Source organism: Suricata suricatta, chromosome 9, assembly GCF_006229205.1.
Source record: "Suricata suricatta isolate VVHF042 chromosome 9, meerkat_22Aug2017_6uvM2_HiC, whole genome shotgun sequence".
NCBI classification, from domain to species: Eukaryota; Metazoa; Chordata; class Mammalia; order Carnivora; family Herpestidae; genus Suricata; species Suricata suricatta.
In genome coordinates, this window is record NC_043708.1 from 3,334,195 (window position 1) to 3,338,814 (window position 4,620).

General features: G+C 53.7%; 1 long non-coding RNA gene across 1 annotated transcript; it reads right to left on the minus strand.

The window, feature by feature from the left end:
* Window positions 1–244: 244 nt before the first annotated feature.
* LOC115302019 lies at window positions 245–4,279 on the minus strand. Its single transcript, XR_003913390.1, has 3 exons — window positions 4,034–4,279; window positions 3,647–3,780; window positions 245–745 (listed from the first exon to the last, which is right to left on the minus strand). It is a non-coding gene; the product is annotated as an uncharacterized LOC115302019 (long non-coding RNA).
* Window positions 4,280–4,620: the final 341 nt, after the last annotated feature.

Sequence of the window (4,620 nt, forward strand, 5' to 3'; positions counted from 1 at the left end):
GCTGAGGTGACAGGGCGTCTAGGGGCTCAGTCAGTTGAGCATCGACTTCAGCTCAGGTCATGATCTCGTGGTCCGTGGGTTCGAGCCCCACGTCAGGCTCTGTGTTGACAGCTCAGAGCCTGGAGCCTGCTTCCGATTCTGTGTCTCCCTCCCCCTCCGCCCTCTCTCTGCCCTTCTCCCACTTGCAATCTCTCTCTCAAAAACAAATAAAAAACATTAAAAAATAAAAAACAACAAGCCGAGGTAAGAGCATCCCTGACACTTTATGCGATGAGGCCGATGCTGGAGGAGGTGTCCCAGGTCCGGGTGACCTGTTACGGCCCCACACAGGACAGACATCCTGGCAGAGCGTGTCCGCGCACAGGCCACCCTGCACTCACGGACGGAGTCACATCTCACTTAGGAGCCTGGGGATGGTTTCACTTTGCAGTTAAGTCATCTTTAATAAGGTTGTTTAAAAGAGGAAAAAAATAAGAGCAAATGAGGTAACCACACGGCAGTGGTTTCCGGGAGGGGCCGCCCAGAGACAATCGAGTCCCTTCCAGGCCTGGCCACAACAACCTCTAGGGACCGAGGTGCTTCCACAGTGTCTCTGGTTGACACCATTCCAGAGTCTACTCATCCAAAATCGACGAAGCTGGGGTCTGTGCTTTCTGTCGCAGAAGTTGCCGGTGTCCTAGGCGTCATTTTGGAGAGCATGAGAGGCTGGGTCTGGGGAGGAAGGATTCCAAGGCCGGGGCTGTGCCTGGGAAGGTTGGAGAAGTGAGTGGATTTGCAAAGGTAGGCTCTAGGGCTACTGCATGATGGGTCCCTTATCGCCTAACGGTGACCAACCATATCCACGTTCCTTCTGTCCCCACCGTGGCTTCAAGGTGTAGACACAGGGTGTAGACAGTCTTTGTTCTGTGGTAGGGAATGGGAAACTGAAGCCAAGGAAGCAAGATGGCTCTCCAAGGACACATCTGGCAGAGAGGATGTGGTGGGGGCTGATGGAGACTTTTCTAAGGACCCTGCTACTTTGTACCTTGATGCCTTCTGAGTCATATCCTGGGGCCAAACATTTTCCCATCTAGAAGTGCTTATGAAGAAAATCCAAGACAAGGATTTCCATTTCTGGAAGCAGGGCCCTACCTTCCTTTCCCAGCCCACCATGTCCTGGATCCTTCTCTAGCACCCAGCACCCAGCACCATGTACTGGTGCCTCAGGTGCTTCACCCTTCCTTTCTTAAAACTCACAATGTTCTAGAACTTTCTCCCAGTGCTATTTCAACTGGCTCTCATCAAAGCTTGTCTCCCCATGTTTTCCAGTCCCTGACCTGAATATCAGAAAGTCTGTGGAAGAATCAATAGGATGGAGGTCAGGAAAGCTGAGTTCTAGAAACTTCCACCAACCCAAAGCATTCTATTTCACAATAAAAATAATCACAAGTGTGGGGACGGTTTCACAGAAAGCTGCAGTTTTCCAAAGCTGGACATAGGCTTTGCGAGCCCGGCTCAGTCTCTCGCTGTCGGTGTTGTGCTGCCTGCAGCACATTGCTCCTCCGAGGTGTGCACTTCTCACATAAAATTAATACGGTTGCGGTGAAGATTGAGCAAACAAACATGATACTCTGCTTGGCAAATATCAGGTACGTTATCAAAATGAACACTTGCCCTTCTGTCATGATAGGTAATCGGGATCTAAAACTTCCATCCTCTCATTCATCCATCCACTCATCCATCCATCCATCCACTCATCCACGAATCCGTCCATCCATCCATCCATCCATCATCCATCCATCCATCCATCCACTCATCCATCCATCCATCTGTCCATCCACTCATCCGCCCAATCGCTGGCACTAGATGGTGTTCTAGCTCTGAATTTCTGTGGTCTGGACCCGGTGTCCTTACAACTCCCCACAGTTCCCGCTCAGATTCAGTTTCCTTCTCCCAAACTGAGGCTTTTCTTAAGCACAGTCGCAAGACCCCTTCCATTGCTCTTTGCCAAAGACTTTCCATAAGAGTTTCACACCAGGCTTCCAGCTCTGGTTGCTCCTTCTGGGCCCTCCCTGCCCCCTCCACCTCACACGCCCCATTGCCGAACGTGCTGCGTCATGGGGCCAAGAGGTGGAAACACAGCGATTACCCTTTTCTGCTTTGATTCCCAAGATAAAACCGAACAAAGAAAACGCATCTCACATGACCCCTGTCACAGCTCCGCATGTTCCGGAGGCCTGCAGAGCTGGACAACACGGGCTCCCTCACTTGACGACAATCCTTATTGAGGAGGACACATTTAAGTTAAGATATGCACCAAACAACCTCAGATGAGCTACGAGGGCTTCTTTTTTCTCTTCTTCATTTAAAATTTTTTTTTTTACTGGTATCCAAGACTGAGGTTCTTTTCAATCTGTCAGGCTTTTCAGAAAAATGATTAAAATGCATCAGCTTATTAAATAGAACTGTTTCAGACTTAATTTAGCAAACTGTAACATTTTTATCATTTTAATAAAGCCCTTTTTAATGAAAATCGTCTGCAAGCAGAGCAAACATTGAGGATGAAATCGTGTTTCTCTCTATTTGCTCTCCCCAAAGATGTCGTTTCCAGATTTTACAGAGAGAATAAATTTCATTTAGAAGTTTGGGCCTCCGCGGCGGGGCCACACATCTCTAGACTTTCCAATTTATGGCGCAGAAACTAATCCCGCTGTAAATTTTCACCCTTGCCAGCTCCCTACAGTCTCCTGCCTCCCTCGCCTCTTTGTAAACGTAGTCCTTGCTGCCACATTTGACCTAATGTGTTTATTTTACAGGAGCCTGAAAAATGCTGGTCTAATAAGCATAAACATAGTTTCTCAGTGACAAGACGCCTGCATCCCGTTGCTCCTGATTTCACAGGTGACCGCTGGCCGCCTCGGTCTGCCCGGCAGCCGGCGGGGAGTCTGTGGGGAGCTGCGCCCGCCTGCCTGGCACCCCGGCCTGCCCTGGACACCTCTCCAGGGACACCTCGTTAACGGAGGGGAGACTGCCAGCCCTGGAAGCTAGGGTTGGGCAAATACTGTAACGCTCCTCGAATATCAGGTTCGAGACCACCCTGACCTGGCCGAGTGGACACCTCATGACCATGGGCTTTGTTCCTTGCTGGAAGTAAAGGCAGCTGGAGGGCCTGGGGCCTTACGAGGTGGGCCAGGCCCTGAGGCCCCAGCCGGTGAGGTCATGACCAGTGCACGTCTGACCGGAATCAAACTCGGCTGAACGCAGGTCCTGGTGGGGGCCACTCACCTGGTCTGGCCCCTCTGGCTTTTGTAGCCAGACTGCAGAAGTCAGCTGGGGCCGTGAGGCCAGGTGGGCCCTCCTGGGGACCTCCCTGTGAACTCAGGGATCTCTGGGAAGAAGATCTGATGGACGTGGTGGAGCCCACAGACCAGGAAGGGCACTGGTCCACCCGCCACACCATATGGCCGGCAAATAGGCAGAGATGTGGGGGCCATCCCATTGTGTTCGGTGATGCAGCTTTGACGGGCTTCTAAGAGAAGCCTCCAGTTCCCCTTCTGTGAGGATTGGATGGGAGGGGGCACCAGTGTGGCCGGGGCCACCTGGAGGGTCATCTCTGCTCTGGATCAGTCCCTGACGTGCCGCTGGACCGGGCATGGGTTGGGCTCACCTGCTTGCACCCAGTTCTGAGCCACTGCGTGTGCGACTGATGTCAGGTCCCTCTGGGTGCCCAGCTTTTATCCAAGTGGGAGACCAGCCATCCTGGTTTGCCTGGCACTGGTGTTTCTTGGGAGGCATGGCTTTCTGAGAAAACACCAGAAGGCCCTGGGCAGCGTGGGATGTGGGGGGCGCTCTAGCCCAGGGCCCGGGTGGTGTTTATGTCCCCTCCCCTGGTGGCAAGTCACCTTCTGTCGGGGTCCAAGCTGAACAGGCCTCTCCTCCGCCATGTTGCTGCACCATCAGTGTCCCCCCCCCGGCTGCCTCCCAGGGCTGGGGGTCTCCCGCCCCCCTCCCTCCCCGCAGTTAGGCAGAGGGGCACACGCCTGCCCGTGCTCACCTCCGTCTTCAGCACCACGGGCCAAGCACCCGGAGACCGGATTCCGAGGGGAACTGGCTTCCCAAGAGGCCAGCGTCTTGTGTGACGCGGGAAGAGACCGAAGCCAGAGGGGGCGAGGCCTGCCTAGGGCTCAGGACCGCGTTGCCCCGGGTCTCTGACCCCAACCGCGGGGCCTTTTCCTGTCACAGGCCGTGGCCTGGCCTGGCCCCGGCAAAACTCCCCACACATTCTTCCAAGAAGTTAGGCCAACTCTCAGTTCAGCTGAGGTCACCCAGGACCCCGCACCGCTGTGTCACATCTAGCCTCACGCTCCCCATCAGCCCAAATGCCCCCAACTGGTCCTCCCGCCAAACTAGCAATCTTCTGAACCCCATGCTGTGGGGAACAAAGGTCCAATTCAGCCTCCCGGGTGGGAAAGGGATCTCATTAAGGCCTTGGCAGCCCACGTGGGGGCTGAGGTATTGTTTTTAATGGAAAAACAAGAATTTGCTGTTATGTGTTAGATTAAAGGCTTTATCCAGGGGAATTAATCGGATTGCTACTGGCCTGCAGTCGCGTAGCCTTTGACTTCCCATCCTGGGAGAAGG